The 17,081-nt window shown below is 40.0% G+C and overlaps 2 long non-coding RNA genes across 4 annotated transcripts in view; one reads left to right on the forward strand and one right to left on the reverse strand.

The window, feature by feature from the left end:
- LOC137863752 (uncharacterized) overlaps positions 1–17,081 on the reverse strand; it is a 128,187-nt gene that overhangs the window by 49,506 nt on the left and 61,600 nt on the right. The window lies entirely within an intron of this gene.
- The window catches only part of LOC137863751 (uncharacterized), a 130,628-nt gene that overhangs the window by 21,675 nt on the left and 91,872 nt on the right, over positions 1–17,081 (forward strand). For 2 of the 3 annotated variants that reach the window (XR_011101115.1, XR_011101113.1), the window contains exons 2-3: positions 12,054–12,371; positions 14,532–14,654. This is a non-coding gene — a long non-coding RNA (uncharacterized lncRNA). Of the gene's footprint in view, positions 1–12,053; positions 14,207–14,531; positions 14,655–17,081 lie in introns of all 3 variants that reach the window. The other variant, XR_011101114.1, reaches the window with a different exon arrangement.

The raw sequence follows: 17,081 nt of genomic DNA on the forward strand, positions 1-17,081 counted from the left end.
CAACTAAAATTGCTTGCAATCAAACCTTTTAGCTGTCTAGCTGGAACCATTTATTTTTAATGTAAAAGATATAGGCAATTTACAGCAAATAGTAATGGAAATGTATTATAAATGTTAGAGGTTTTGAGCAGGCAATATGTTATAAAACTTTATGTACCCATTTTACACATGCACAGCTCTCTTCCTTTGTAATGAAAAGGCCTAGTTAACATTATTTCTTACATCTTTATTCTCATTAATGCTATTTTTCACATCCCAGCACACTCTAGTTCATCAACTGCCACATTAGAAATACATACATAGTTTTATATAACATAAGGAGACATCTCCAGGTTCTGTGAAGATTTCTTACTTTGAAAGGCTACTGACTACCTTGTAGAACAGAAATTTGGTGTGCCAGCTTACAAAAATGCTGAGGAGGATGTGATCCATACCAAAGCCTTGAGTGTTTATCTAAATATCTTAATTTTTGTAGTCCAGGAAGAACGACACTGATAACTATAATAGTAAAAACATATTCAAATGTTCTGTATTTTACGGCTGATAATGTGTTTTGGTTTTGAAATCATGGCTATTACTCTTTCTGTAATATTAGGTCAGATAGTACAAATACTTTGTTTCATATGCCTTTGTGTCAAATTCCTAATTATTGTAAGGACCAAAGGAGATTTTACATCAGCTGTGGCAAGCCAGTCTGTTATGTCCACAATGGGGAATAGAGCTTGCTTTCTCCTGAAATGAAGGCTCAGATCAGTTTTTTGTTACTCTAGGTTCTGCTGAAAGTTTCAAGTTTGTAACAAAATCCATCATCCACTCCTTGCTGCTGGGTGTGATGGAAATCCCTTCCCTTCTGTAATGATCTGTGTAATTTGGAGTGCACAGGTGCATGTGATGCTCCTTATTGGCTTCATGGAAAGAGCAGAATGGAAGGATCCACTAATGTTGCTATTCAAATGCATTGTCCCTCAGGATAAGTGGCTGGAGTCTTAAGTATTTGACTAGAATTACTAACAAATCTGCAGAATATGGATTTGTTGTACTGCTTATTGTGTTTTGATATCTTGGTTTCTCGTTTTCATACACAGTACCTCCTACTTGTGCTAGGCAGGCCTGGGTGAATGACCTGGGCAGTTCCAGGTGTCTGTCCAAGGCGTACTGAGCTGCAGTTGACCTGTGTGAGCCTGAGTTTGGACTGAAGAAAAGCTGAATCTGAAAATGAGAGTGGAAAAGCTGATAATGAAGGGATGCTTAAAGTAGATTTTTTATATATATATATATATAAATATTTTTTTTTTTCCTGCCAAAACACGTTACTCAGGTTTTCCTCTGCTCGTACCCCAGTACATGTAGATATCAACCTGAGTTAGTAATTGCAGTTTAAAGAGATTCTTGGAAGCTTTTCTCCTTCAAGGACAAGTAGGGTGTTTAAAGAAAATCGCTCACTTCTATTTTATTTAGGAATCTAAACATATTTACCCTCTTTATAGACCCCTGCTCAAGAACTGAATGGGCAGAGCTATGCTGGCTCTAAAATGCGCATACTAAAAGCACAGCCCCTTTCTGCTTGCATGAGAGATTAGATTTTTTTTTTTCTGATACATATGAATGAATTAGCAGCATGGCTGGCTGATTTTCTGTGAGGTATGGGTACACAGGTTGCAGACAGACCCTTCTGAAAATGTCATTTAAATTGTGTTAAACTTGTGACCCATCTTTTTGTATATAGCTAGCCAGAATTTTTATTTGTTGATCTTTTTGAAAAGAATGATGACTTATATTGTATTATCACCAAAAAATAATAAATAAAATTAAAAGCTAAAACTTTAAAAAAGTATGAGATTTCCTTCTTATTCCAAATAATTCTTACTTCTGGGGTAGTACCCATTGTTTTCCATTAGTAACCCCTTCTCCCCACCCACCTCCCCCCCCCCCCCCCCCCCCCAAAATAATAATAAAAAAAAATTCAAAAGACAGAGGAACTTCATTTATACAGAAATGAGCAGAGGGATATGGACTGTGTTTGTGTTTATGGAGGCACATAATTGGAACGAGTATCTGAGAATCCTTTCCCATTTAGAAATCACTCTAATACATATAAAACCCTTCTAGGAGTGATTTTTATAATTAAAACTGAGTTTGTAATCGATAACTTTATCTGGCAAACAAGTTGGATAAATAATATTCCATGTGTTCTTTGATTGTGAGCACTTTTCCACAAACCAATTCCACTGAACACTAGAGGTTTGTTTTAATTGACTGAACAGATCTCATCATATTTTATTGCTACTCCTAGACTGGATCTAGTTATGGGGTCACATTTCCTTATGTCTGTATTTATTGGGGTGCCTACCAGAACTTTCAAGGGTATTGAGACCAAGGGAAAAAGGTTCACAGTGTCTTCTGAATCTTTTATCAACAAGTCAGTTAAGCACAAAATGGCTCCAATGTGACAGAGTTAAATGATAAAATACCTTTCTAGAAACTACCAAAAATGGTAAATATTATGTGAAAGGGACAGGAAGTGTTTCAAAGGGCAGTTGATAATAAAGGGTCTGCAAGTATTACTTGTAAGTGATTTATTGATTTGTTCAGTGTAGCATGCGAGACTGTACTGATTTATAAGGAGCATATACAAGAACCATGTCATTACAAACTGCAAACCGATCTTTAAAATTAGTTACTGCCCAATAACTTTTGGAAGGATATACCTGTCCTGCTGCCACCCAGCCCAGAGCACAGTGATTAGTTGCAGATGAAAGCTGATGTGAGTAGATCAAAGCTCAGTATATTAGGTCAAGTGTTTTAAACATAGATTTACGAACCACGATTCTGGTTCATTCTGTGTACTCTTGGGAAGAAAAATTGAAGAACTTCAAGGATTTTCCTTTTAAATATCTGGAACTTTCTTGCTCTTTTCTATGGGTTTTTCCTATCTATCTGCTTTTGCTAGTTTATCCATCCTCTCTTCTATTTTTACATCTGCTCTTAGAGTGTAAGCACGCTATAAGCTATGTATTCTAAAGGTGTCTTTACTAGTCCCCAGGCATGGTTGTTATATAGTCTATATGTGAAGATGCAAAACCTGCTTTTTGGTTCTGAGTGTCCCATATTTAGTCCTACCTGATAACCAAGATGGGCATTGCTATAGATTTAACTAGTTTTCTAACAATAAATCTTGATCTTCATGATATGGTGTACATATAATAAACTATCTGGGCAAAAGATGGGAAATTGAGACCTGTAAAGAACTGATTTTGCAAGACATAAGGACCTTCAACTCTAAAAGACAGTCTGTTGCCCTGGAAATGGTTGCTAGGGCAAAGAAGCACGGGGCTTTTGGCACAGATTTCTGATCTTTAAAAGCAAAACTCTCATGATATGAAATGAGATCTTGTGGCTTATGTGTTTCTTAAAAGAAGCCTAAGACCTCTGCCATTTCATATTTCTCCAATATAAAAGCTTTTACTTGTCAATACCTGATGCTCTGAAAATCCTTTGAGCCCATAGCACTCGCCAGTAAAATGACAAGAACCTGGGCTGCACTAGTAAATACGTGGCACTCCCAGATGTATATACTGGGATCTGTGCAAGCAATGCAGAATTGGAGCCTATCTTCAAATGATGCTATTCGGTGAGTAGCAACAGAGCCGAGGGCAGAGGAAAGGCAGCAGTTTTGTTCATAACTATTTGCATTGCCACAGTGCCCCGAAGCCCACCCTTGGGTTAGAAAGCATTGAAATGTCCTGTGTCCTGCACTAACAATGAATTGGTTTTGTAAGAGGAGACAGAAATGGTTCCAAAAGACAGAACACGAGGAAACAGAGTGGTGATAGCATGCGACATGCTAGGTCTCAGCATACAACTGTCCAAGGTTGGTCATTCCGTAGCCGTAACAGCAAGGACATGGAGAGAGCTGAGGGTGGGTAATAGGTGACTCTGGAGATGTTTAAAGTGAGTGGCTCCTGGCAAAAAGGTCACTGACAGAAAGGATGAAGCTGCTTCTCTATTTCTGTAGCAAGTATTTCTTCAGCAAGTGCAGCTGAAGCCTGAAGTCAGTGGTTGAAGAGAGGTAACAGCCTGTTCTGCAGGGTGGAATGAGAGCTGACAAGGCAAGGACAGGCCAGGAAGGGCTTACAAAGTGAAGGTGTTTTTTGTTTGATACAACATAAAAGAAGGAGCCAAAAGGGAACGGATAGGGAGGGTTATGTGGTCTAAGTGACAGGGTAGGGAAGTCATATTTTCGGAAGCATTGCAAATAGATGTGAGCAGGGCAAGAATTACATTTGTCAAGCCTGGAAGAAAAATGTTGCTTTAATAAAGGCAAAAGGTGTTAGGAGCCTGAAGAAAACCTTTCCAGTGTGACCTGTTTAGAAAAGCCATATCTGAATTCATTACGTAGAGAGCATCTGCAGGATTTGGACGTGCACTGGATTTAGTGACTGGGAAGCACCCGAGTCAAAGGTTATCCTGGGTTATGGACCACGGCAAGTGGCACTGCACTGACAGTGACTGAGGAAAGATAGGGAAAAAGATTTGAGGAGACTTGCTGGTTTAAGCTTAAATAATGACTAGATATCTCTGCAAAGATTTTAAGTCAGACGGGGCAGGTTGGAGCACAGAGATACTTATGTGAGTTGCTAGGATAAAAATATAAATTGAATTTATGATTTCATATCAGTTCTGGGCAGATAAAGTTGTCTGTTCCTCTCTCATAGGAGAAGGAGGAGAAAGCATTCGGCATGCAGCAGTGGAAAAATTGGGCTGGGAAACATCTCACAGTCCACAGCATTCATGGTAGGTCACTGAGTATAAGGTGGTTAGGTGGGGCTCATGCAATAGAGAGAAAGGCAGCCGTGGAGCAGCTGTGGATAGATCCATGCTTTTGCAGTCACAAAGTGTAGTTAGTTAGTCTGTTGCTTCCTTAGTGAATATAGATGCTGTTTGTAGAATTAATTCAAAGTCCTGTTTTATCCTCAGGAAGAGGAGAAGGCTCCCATGGCAGTGTATTTTTCTTGCTGTATCAATTTTTCATCTGCCTGTTGAACGTAGTTGCTGAGCCCGATGTGTATGTTATTTCCTCATTGGCTTTGTATATGTAATTTTAACTTCTGTCATAGACGCAGAATCCTAACGTTTTTGGTTTTCAGCATATTGATAGGAAACCAGAGGTCAGAGGAAACCAGAATATTTTGGTTCTAGTGCCTTTTTCTGTGTGCACTTCATTGGCTTTAAGCTGTTTAATAAAGGTGTTTTTTTTTTTTTTAATAAAGTCTGGATTCTGAAAAGTATGTGCTATATACCCATGTAAAATACAGGCTGACCTTCAGTGACTTCTGTGCAGAAAAATTCCTGTTGCCTCCGCTGGAATAATGCTCTTAGGTTGTATGAGGTAGGGACAATGCAGGCTGGTGCAGTCACTGATCACAGCCATGGCATTCAGAGAGGAGCACAGGTCATGCTTTCAGAATGGGCACCAGGATGGAGCGGGGCTGGTTCTGTGCTCCCCGGGGCTCCTGGCCAGCTGTTGGGTGCACCCACCAAAGCAGCCCAGCTGTGTCTGCTTGCACTGACATGGGGGAAATAAGGGGAAGAGCAGGGCTGGAAGGACATAATTAACTTTATTATGACATCCGTTGATGTTTTTCTCTAAGCTGACCTTGACAAGGCATTTTCGGGGTTGATAGATGATAGAATGGGACCAAGCTTTCAGAACCACAAGTGTTGGAAAAACAAATTCTGGTCATTGACCCCTGCTGCACTCTGGCCTCACTTTATCCTTTGCTCTTCTTTTTGATAGGAGAGGTATAAGCCTGCTGTTAAGCTATGCAAGGTTGGGGTCCACTGAGGTCAATTACCATTTTAGTTGCCTTACAAAATCCTCATTTGTTCTTCTCTGGGATGCTGCTAAGATAGGAGCAGAGCTGGTGTGGGAGGATGCTGTGCTGCTGATTTGTTTGTTGTGTGCCAGCTGGGTTACTGGAATCTGGGGCTTCTCCTCTCGTGTTAGAGCTCACCTGCAATCATGCTTCTGGCACTTGACCTGTAGCATATTTTCTCACTGCTTGGAAGATAATGCCTTGCAGTGTTTTGGGATGATTTTAAGATACCACTAAGCAGACTGAAGTTTCCAGGCTGTCTTTTGCCACATTGAAAGTATTTTCATGTGTTATAAAGGTGCATCTACGTTAGATGTGTAGTTCAGGTCAGCTGCTGGCTTTTGAAAGTAGTCTCCCAGTAACTCCCAGTTACTGTAGGCTTTGATTCACTTCACTTGGAGCAAGCAGGCTACATTATTTTGTTGTGCAGCTGGACTGGAAGATGTGCTGCTGGAGCAGGATGTACTCCAGCTGCTACACGTCTTCTGTCCACTGGATTAAAGTAGAGATGATGTGAGTGATTCCCCCTCCCTGTCCCAAATGCACTCAGCTTGATGTTGTCCATCAAACCCAGCTGTTTTCTTTAGCAATGCCTTCTGCTGTGCTGCATTAACTGAATTGACCATTGTTCTGTGACACTGGTGTGGTTTGGCAGGTGTCATCTCTGAAGTAACTGCGCTTATAGGCTTTTTTTTTTTTTTTTTTTTCCTTTTAAGTGAATGCAAACCTTACACAATGCTATCTTAGCTGTGCGGTATACTTAGGGACAAAGTTAGTCCCTTGTTAATTTTCTATCATATTCTTTTCAGTAGTTTGTCTCATCTTTATGCTACCCAACTGCAAGCGTATTTTGGCTGTGTTTTATACATGGTCTCCTAGTTTATGCTTAGAGCCGGTGCTAGGTTTCAGCCAGAAGCAGGTATTGCCTCTGAAAGCATTAGAAGGTGAAAGCAGGTAATGAACAAAGAAGGTCTGCCAGGGGTACTACAGGTAACGAGTCAAGCAGTCTTGGAGCATCTGACAGCCATGGGAAAGAAGCTGGGATATCCAGGTTTTAGAATCAGAAAACACGGTACAGTGGGATCCTGGGACTTGTCCCAGGAGAAATGTAGAGAATTAAGTTTGAGCCCAAGACATTACTTTAAGCATTAGATCGTAGTTTCATTTTTCTTGTTTTCTCAATGGGAATGAATGAGGAGCAAAACAGAGAGGAAAACAAACACAAATCGCCATTTGTGCCCTCGTGTCACTGCATTTTAAGTATCTGTAGCATTATCCTGCAATTGCCTGCGTCTGCCTCTGCCATAGCCATTTGCATAGCATTTAATTATGTAATTTTAAGGACTTTTACTCTGTATTAGGCTAAATTAAAATGCCGTGGCACCCAAACTGTCTGCTTGCTGTACCTCTCTGAGACAGTGTTCCCTGAGGGAAAGCTGCTCTGCAGTAAACATTTTCTGAAACGTGCTTACTGTTCTTTCTTAAATCCGAGTGGTATCAGAAAGCATTACCTTAATGTATAGCAAAAATATAGCAGCAAACTTTTTAAAAGAAGCCTTCAGTGCTAGAGTTGCCAGAACTCTTATTTTGTTGGGGTAGTATTTGTTTAAAGCTGACCACCTCAAATTATTTGCCACTGGCTTTGATGATTTTACCATTCACGGAATGAGATGTGCCTTATGTATCCAGTCATTGTGTAGCTCTTGTTTTGCCTAACAGATTTAAAATCTGTGAAAAATGAAGTCCCTTATACAATTTAGCAGAGAAATAATTATTAGGGAGTAAATCCTTTTGGGATTTATAATTATACACTGACCAGTAAACATGTGAAAATTAACAGAATTTGACTGACTTCCATTTACCTGCTCCTTTTTGAAAAGACAAACACAGCCTCAGAAAGCATTATTGCAATTAGTGAGAATGGAGCATTGCTACATGCGGAAATGCCCACTCATCAGGATTTGTTCTGACCAGCTCCTCTTTGCTAGCAGGCAAAGAGTTTTCAGAGTTGTTATGAAGCTTATTTATGTGCTTCTATTTTCTCTGCATGAATTCAGAAAACAGATAGGAAAAAATCCTAATGTAAAGTATAATTTATGATAATTTTTTGGCACTGCAAAGGTTTATCACAGAAAAATTTAAATATCGGAGCTTCATTTCATACTCATCTGCTGTCGCATTGGAGTTTAACTGCAGGACTTCTTTCTGAAAATGCTAATTGGATTTTCAACAGGATGTTCATGAGTAAAAGATGGTGCTACACAGTGAGACTTTTTTCTTTCCTTTTTTTTTTTTTGCTTTAAGTAGTTTTGCTTAATGAAATGTATAAAAAGTCTTCTATTGTTCTGTCAAAATAGAAATAATGTGCTTACTCTGTTTCCTGCTGTGATCAACCAATCTGGTAATTTAAATAAATGTGCCATAATGTTGAACACCGGGAGGACTAGAAAAAATCATAAGGAAAACACCCACATTTACACTTAATAGATGGCCTTTTGAGCTCATTTTAAATTTAGTGCTGTCCTTCCTTGCTGAAAACAAAAACAAATTTCCTGAGGATAGTATCAAAACAGCAAAAGTACATCAATTAAGCCACAAGATACAACAGGGCATATTTTAATGGGCCATTAGTCCTGGGGTGTATTGTGAAGTATCAAAGTAAAGGACAGATTACTTAAAGTGCCACAAAACATATTAATGATTCATTAAAACATGCCATGTAAACAAATGGTCATGTTATAACTTAGCGGCCTGATGGTACAGTCATTTTGGTGGTGTATTAAAGGAGGAAACCTACAAACAGCAGGTTAAGAATTGGGTTCTGCCTATTAAACTGATGAGTAAAATTTTTTTAAAACACAAAATGCATAGTATGTACTTAGATTAACACAGTTCTCATTAACAGCTTCCCAGTAATATTCCTCCATGGGTGAGGGAAACGTATGTTTTATTGAGTGAGTAATTTTTGAAAGCAGCAATTTGGTTAAATTCCTGGTAATGTGGGTTTTTCAAACCACTTGGGACCACAGAGTCAGATCCTGATCTCAAATATAAAGGCTTGAAGGATAAGCAGAGTCCTGTGATTGTTGCGTCTGATGTCACAGCATTGCAAAGGACAATTTCCATGGCTCTGCTCCTTAGGCTGTGAGCCCAAGTAGCTCCCTGCAGCTTGTTTTCATTCAGCTCCTGGATGGTTTGTAATGTCCATGAGGACAGCTTATTTTGGAAATTGCTGAAATCTCAAAATGTTTTTGAAATGTCAGCACGAGGCATCAACAGAATGGCTCTTGGCATGGTGTTGTCATTGTGCAAGGCTGAGAGTGGTCTCTCAGGATGATGGTGGCTGACTGCTCTCCTCAAATGTGGAGCTGTGTCATTGACTTACAGCCTGCCTAACAGCACTGGTTCCTGGCAGGACATAAATATAGGGTGGGCCTTCATCGATTAACTCCAAGACTTGAGGAGTTAGGCCAGTAACTCCAGGATACTCTTGAAGACAGGTTGTTCCAGGGCTTTAAAATGTGTGGTTGGTTCATTAATGTGTGACGATTGAGGAGAGACCCCCAGACTACATGCTCCTGACAAATGGGTCAGGCACATACTCATGCCACACTGGCGTTTGCCTGTTACGGGATGTTTCCTATACGGCACTATTAATGGAGGGGCTGGAACCTCACAGACCTACAGGAAAATCTTGCTTGCTCTGGGTGTTTTCAAATATCCTCTTGGTTGTTTTCTGTAACCAGAACACTAAATGCCCTTTTCAATTTGAATAAAAGCCCAAATCAGCAAGTCCCTTGAGCACATCCCTAACTGTTAATGAGACCCTGTTCAGTGAGAGGCATCGCAAACGAAGCCAGGAGAACATCTGGTGGAAATCCAGCCGCTAACAGCAGTGAGAGTTGGGTCAGGCTCGAAACACTTGAGCACAACTTCAGTGTGTGTTACAGCACTGGTTTTGATTTATGCTCTGTATTTCTGCAGTCAGATTGCTCTTTTGGCTTTTTGCTGCTATTCAATGCCTGCTCAGCTGAGGCTCTTCCCATCAAGAGCATTAAATGACCCCCTGCAAACTAAGGAAATGCTTGGAAAATATAGATCCAGATCCATTTCTTTATTCTCAGTTTACGCAGTCTCTGTGTTTGTAGAGGAGTCTAGATTTAAAATTTTCAAGGGGTGGTTTTCATTTAATAGACATTCAAACAGTATGAAAACAACTTCTAGGTGGGGTGACAGGAAACAAAATTTCTGTCCACAATTGGTTCTTTAGTACAGGTGCAAGTGTCTAACCTAGCTCTAGTGGGTGTAGTTCAAAGGATGGCTCTTTCTGATTATTTCTTCTCATGGAAAGACTTGTAATAAACTTTTTCATTTGGCTGCATCAATTCACAGCAAATGGATTGCAGTGAAATTTAACATTGCAGCATTCTCCTGCGTAACACCCTCCCTTACACACTGGGAATCAACAGCATATAATGGGCATTATACCCATGTCTCCCAAGAAACCATTTGCACTCTGTAGTTGGTCCATCATTTATATGGATCAAGACGATAAAAAAGAGAAAATAAAAAAACATTGAAAACAATGTGGGCTGCATGTAATTTCTTCTTGATGGCTTTTAATGTATTACTGATCTTAACATATGGTAAATAGCACAGGTTCTTTCTTTTTAGTAACGCTGCCTCTGTTAAGGCATTTTTACCCTATCTTTAAACGGTCTGTGTTCTTAAGCCTCCACCTACTGAATATCTATAATAGAAAGGTATAAAGAGAGCTATTTAATGTGTGGTACTTAGCGTGCATGCTTCAGCTACTCCAGAGCACAAAGAGATTTGTGAAACTGTTGTTTGTAAAAACATGCTAAATAAAAACTTTATTTTAAAAACAAGGGGCACCACCAGGAGTAATTGCTGGTGCTGGTGCCTGGGATATACAAATGGCTTGCTGGTAAACGTTGGTGCTGATAAGTGAGATGACCTTTCATTTGGTCACCTTTAAAACATAAGATCCTAAGGAAAAAGGTGAGCTGTATATTTTCAGACCCAGTTTCCTTTTGCAAAACCAGAAATTATCCAGTACATTTTTATTAAATCATAACTCCTTCCTCACCTTTGCTTTTGTATAGATGGCTTTCAGTTTCTTCTTATTTTTTTCCCTCCTATTGGGGATGGAAAGTATTCACTGAAAAGTTAATTTTTTATTTTTTTTTCCATACACTACCTCCATTTCCTCCTGGCTCTTCTGTTTCCCCTGAAAACGTTCAGCATTCCTCCTAAGTGCTTTGCTTCTTCAGAGCTCTGTACCAGTATTTTTTTCTCTTGCACTTCTGCTGCTCCTTTCCCCTTTGCAGAGCTCCGTTCATTACGTTTCTGTCTTTCCCCTTCTCTGAATTCAGTATTAAAATTCCCAGTGCCTCCTCTTGGAGCCGGGCTGACCCTGTCCTGCTGCTTGGGACGCAGCTCTCTCCCCTTTAAAAGGCTGTGAGCTGTGCTGCAGACTTCCCTGCTCTGAGCAGCCTCTTCTTTGACCTTCTAATGTGTTAAAGGTTGCATATAGCATGTAACGTAACATAAAATCTCACCTGCAAAGCAAACCAAGTAATTATTATCTAACCTTGGTGCTCGGCAGGGTCAGCAAGAGGCAGCTGTTACCATCGGTGTGTGAGGGTGATGCTGGAGTGCTGCTCTCGGTTAGCTCTGTAAAACAGTGGGAAAATAAACACTCTGGGCAGCAGCCACGTTTCTCTTTTTAAGCTGAGAAGTATGTGTGTACTGAAGAGAAGTGCAGCAGCACAGTGAAGGTGTTATCCAGCTTTGACAAACAACTTGCTCTGATGTGAGCACTGAACACTGGGAGGCTGCTGGATTGCTGTGTGGGGTTTCCAGGGTGGAAAACTGGTGTGTGGGGTTTCCAGGGTGGAAAACTGGTGTCTGGGTGTCTGTTGTTTTTTTTCCTATACCTCTTGACCTGAGAAATGACATCCAGCCTCACTTGCTAATTTGGCATCTGTCCATTGCCATCTTCTGAAATTGTTTTAAAAAAACAGCCAAACAAAAACCAGTGTCAGCTGCATCTTTTGTTTTGGTAAAGGCCAAAAATACATGGACTCAACATTTTCTCAACTTCTTTGAGAAGAGTGAACTCATTCCCATTCTTGCTTCTCTTTCTTTCCTGAGGACATACAGCCCTCTGCTCCTCTGAAGCACGGCTGGATACAGCACACTGCGAACAGCACTCCAGCCAGCTCCCACGTGCTACCAGCTGTGAGAGAGGGCAGCAGCTGCACCTCTCAGCCATACAGCAACTGCAGCAGGCCCTGAAAAATAAAATTTTATAACTCCCACTGACAAGAATTAATCCAGGACAGTTTCTGCTTCTAGCGTGCATAAATGTTCCTCTTCAAAACCAGCTTTTCGGCAAGCCTATCAGCCTGGAAGGTGTTCAAATGATTAATTTTTCGAAGACTGATGGTGCTAGGAATCCAGGAGATAGTGGTATGGGTATCATCTCATCTCAAGTATGAAGCTTGTACCTGTATTGTAAGAAGGGAGAGTTCTGGGAGACTATGGAAATTTTAATAGTTTTTTTTTTTTTTTTTCCCTGCTCCTGTAGTTCCCTGAGCCAGATAAGCCTCTGAGGCTTTTCAAATCTCAGACAGCTTCTGGTGTTATAAGTACTTCTTAATCACATATTTTGGAGAGGCTATAATGGCCCAGTGATTTCCTAGGTTTGTAGGCCAGAAGGCATCACTATGATCATCTACTCTGACCTCCCCCAGAGATGCAGGAATCGCAGGGTGAAATTCTATTAAATGGATTAAACAGTAAATGTAAAATTAAAATGATTATCAGTTTTGATATTTTTTTCTTGGTACTGGACCAGGACTTAGGGTAGTGAGGTTGCACGATGCAAAATTGCTCAATTTCCATGTTTTTTTCTTATACTGTGTTGCAGAAGAGAAGCCTTCTTCCTTACCATTTAGCAAGCATTGGCTTTTTTTTTTTTTTGGCTTCTACTTCGATATGGAAATGTAATCTTGTTGGTGGGTATTAGGATATCTGTGCTTTAGCAACAGCTCTGTGAGATCATCCCTCTCGTGGCCCTGCTTACAGCCTGGGATATCGCATGAACACAACACATCACTTACCAAAGATGACAGAGGGCACATGTACAGTTTCTTTAAGATCCCAGAGTATATCTGATGCCTACATTGTATCTGCCAGCTTGTGTAAGACTGATATTAACACCAGTGTAAAACTGAATGTGTCCCAGCATTGGGGCCAGGATCACTTAGGTTACCTGTGAGTCACAAAAACAGAGCAGTCCTGGAAGCACCTTGTCATGTCCCAGCATAGAGATCACCTTTTTTGAGCCCCCTGGTTCTTTTCACCTACTGTTTACTCCGGAAAGGATCAGATATCATCACTCTTCCCATTACCTTTGTGGTAGGTTTTGTTTGTTTGTTTGTTTGGCAATGCAATAGGTCATGCACAGCAGCTTAGGTGCAGCTGTTAAGCTGGTTGCTTTAAAGCAAATGGTACCAATCTAGTATTATGATAGTCATAAGGTAAAAGTAACTCTCAGATGAACATAGCCTGAATTCCAGTAAAAGTGAAGTCAATACCAGGGCAACTTAAAGTATAGTATTTGCTTCTCCTGCAATTGATTGTGCATTTTCTGCCCCTCCTGGCTTAGCAGAGGTGATTTACAGCCAACAGTTCACGTTGCAGAGAGGATCCACTCTAATTCAGCAAAGAGATTCATCAGGAAAGATCTGAAGAGTGACCCCAGAGTTACTGGGTTTTGTGAATCTCTCTGAAACTGCTGTGGAAAAATGAGCTTCCTGATGGTGTTACTCCATGGATTCAGACAGCCTAGAAACAAAGATGACTTTGGTTTTGCCCTGGTTGATGGAGTAGCATGTGATATAGTGTAGAAGGAGTCTGTGCTGCTCTGGCTTCCCCTCAGGTGCCCGCTTCCAAAATACCCATGGGCTTCATCATCTGATTTAATACATTTCCTTCAGCAACACCAATATTGTGTGTATATCTACCAAGAGATGCAAAACGTGCTGGAATTGCAAGAGGTGCTCACTTGAATAATCACTTAGGCTAATGCAAAAAGGGTTATGAATTAACAGGCTGGAAGAGTAAACAAGATTAGAGCTAAGTGCTTTTTGGGGCTGTGTAAAAAATAATCAAAGGCTAATTGCAAAGGAGTGGGTGAGGCAAGCCCATAAATTAGCAGGGGTGAGAGTGGAAAATGGAGAGGCCAGGTAGTAGGGTGGTCAGGTAAAACAAGCAGTGAAGGACAGAGGGCGAAAGAGACGGTGGGTGTTTCAGTAGCTAGAAAACTCGCAAGAGCATAGCGTAGTGATTAAATAGTGTGTATAGCAGAGAGCATATCATAAGAAAGAATAAAAAGTAGACATGGGATAAAAGATTACACTGAGTAGGTAAGAGATCAAAAAGGCGGAGAAAGTGAAATCACAATATCTGAAGCTGAGAATTAATATCTACGGTAGTATTTAGGAAAGAATAGGGGAAAAATTAAAATGGAAGATACTCATAAATGAGTGAAAAAATGAAAAGAAAATAGGGGAGAAAACTTAGTACCTTGCTATGTAGAAACTAAAAGGATTTTGTGTTTTATAGGTGCTGAAGGGTCCAACAAGCAGGAAAGATATCAAACGTCCTTCCACAGTCCTCAGACAGTTTGAGGAGCAGTGACTTTCATAAAGCTCTCTATAGTGCAAACTGGAGAGCCAATGACAAAAGGTATTTTCCACAAACAGCCTGAGCATCAGGCTGTGTTTTCCAACCTTGAGCATAAGTCATGGCTGCTGTCATTTTTGTAGTCTCCATTGCACTAGAAATCTGTAAGTTTCAACACAGCAAGTCACAGAACAATAGGAGCCCTGCATATGCACATATTACATCGTGCAGTGTACTTCATCCTGTTACATTTAACTGCCTTTCTGACAACAGTTTTTTAGCAGCATCACGTTTCCAGGAGAAAGGAGTTGAAAGCTGAGGAACAGGAAGGCTAAAGATACTGAAGCTGTTGGTTTAAGTGTAGACAGCTAGTTGGAAAGCTTTTATTTCTGGAGTGCCCTGGAAGGTGTATAGGGTCTGGCATTTTAAGCTTTCAAAAGCAAATCAGCTCTTCCAAATGAAGGCCATGAGCACCTACAGTATCCCAAATGAGAAGAAGCCAAAAAAAAAAAAAAAAAAAGAAGCTGAGCATTTGTCTGCAAGTCCAGCCATATCTTTACCTGAAGAACTTCAACCTCCACTTAGGTGTTTGTTTTTTTTGTTTTGTTTTGTTTTTTAATACAGTTTTCTGGACTTAACGGATAACATCCTGTTGCTATTAATGATTTATTGCCAAGATGAAAAGGGGTTGGAGAATGCATGAAATACGTGGTGAGAAAGAGAGAGAAATATAGAGAGATATAGGTCTTGCATCTGTAATAGCTGAAAAACAGACACATCCAAGGCTTACAGGGTTCTTGCTTCTGTCTACTGACAGCTTTGGTTCACGTCCTTCAGGTCAGTGTGTGATTTTTGTTCATGGTGAGAGAAGCAGGATTATTTTACAGTTTGTTTCCTCTGATGAAGTATGGAATAGCACTTCAGAGCTAACTCAAAACTCAAATAGTCTAGAAGTAGCAGAATTGTCACCTCTAAATCCCCAGTGATCTCTCCTCCTTTCCCCTCCCTGCCTTTTCATCTGCTCCCTCCCATTCCTTCCCTGTGCTCTGAGGTGTTTGCTCTGAATCTGAACAAATGTTACAAGTGATGTATGCTGTCTAAATACAAGTTTCTCTTCTGACTTTGGGCAATAGGTAGTAAAGCGATTAGGCTGAATAGTTATAAGCTTAATAGTGGATATTGTACCAACACACAGGAGCTGTTGTTGACTGAACAAGTATCAAAGCCTATTGATTAGCTGTTACATGGATCTTAATAAAACTATCATTATTAATTATGATGGAAAAAGTACATGTCTCCAGGTAGCAAGTTACCTTTTTTTCTCAATTTGTTGCTGAGGCACAGTAGATAATTTGTAAGTCATGTTTGTGCTTTGAGACAGAAAAGAATCTAACTTTGCTGCATTATTTCAGACTGAAGGGGACATCTTATTGTCTTCCCAGTTTCTACTGCAAGAAATCGTTACTAATATTTGTGAGCAGTTTTCCACATAGAAATCACTGATTTTATAACCTCTGTAATATAGGAGAGCAGTAATCTGTTTTTCAATATTAGGTCAAGTTGCTCTCATCTAATCTTGTGTGTTCCTTTCTTACAGTTTCTGTGCCAGAAATTGTAAAAGGAAATGCTCTTATAAAAGATACGTTTATTGAGGGAAGATTAGTTGTTTGGCTTTATTGACGGTGTTGGGGATATGAAACATGTTTTCTAAAGCCATTGGTTAGAGCTAACCCTTTCTTATGGCTACAGGTATAAAATACCAGATATATTATTCTATATTACACAATGTGAAAATGATAATGTGTATGTAATCTTAGACTTCTAAAAGTGATTCTCTGTGAGGTGAAATGTGTATGACTTTTCTTATAATAAACCCATGGGCTTAGGCTGCTTTTCTATATATTGCATAATTTAGATAAAGCACTGTTATGTGAATAAAATAAGCACTGGCACAAAATAAAATACTGGGGGGAGGGGACTATTTCTAATCATAAAGTGGATAAACTCCAATACCCCTCTGTAAGGTACATTGAACCTTTTTGTTCATGTGTCATATATACAAGAGATCTTCCAAATTAGTTCTCTTGTCCTCTGTGTCCTCAAACCGTGCCAACGGAGCTATTATTTTAGAAGGAGATTCAGCTGCCTTTTAAACTTGCAGCTCAGAATTCAAGATATTCTTACTTTACACTTTCTTTACTCTTCCCCTGTCCCCTCTCAACAGGGGCAATGCTGGAAGAAGTGAGTGTCTCTGTGGAGCAATACTGATTACTTTCTGTGAGAGTGCCAAGGAATGAAGGAGCTACAAATGCATATTGAGGTTCCTCAACAAGATATGATGCAAAATCAATGAATCTCAATGTATCTTTTTTAAGCTTATGGCACAGTTTTCCTTTTCTTTGGCATTTGGGAGATGTCCTTAGCTGAAATAAATCCTCAAAAGTGATTTGCAACAAGCATACTTATGTCAGCTTGGACCAGGAGACCCTC

The sequence above is a fragment of the Anas acuta genome, chromosome 13, assembly GCF_963932015.1.
Source record: "Anas acuta chromosome 13, bAnaAcu1.1, whole genome shotgun sequence".
Lineage (NCBI taxonomy): Eukaryota > Metazoa > Chordata > Aves > Anseriformes > Anatidae > Anas > Anas acuta.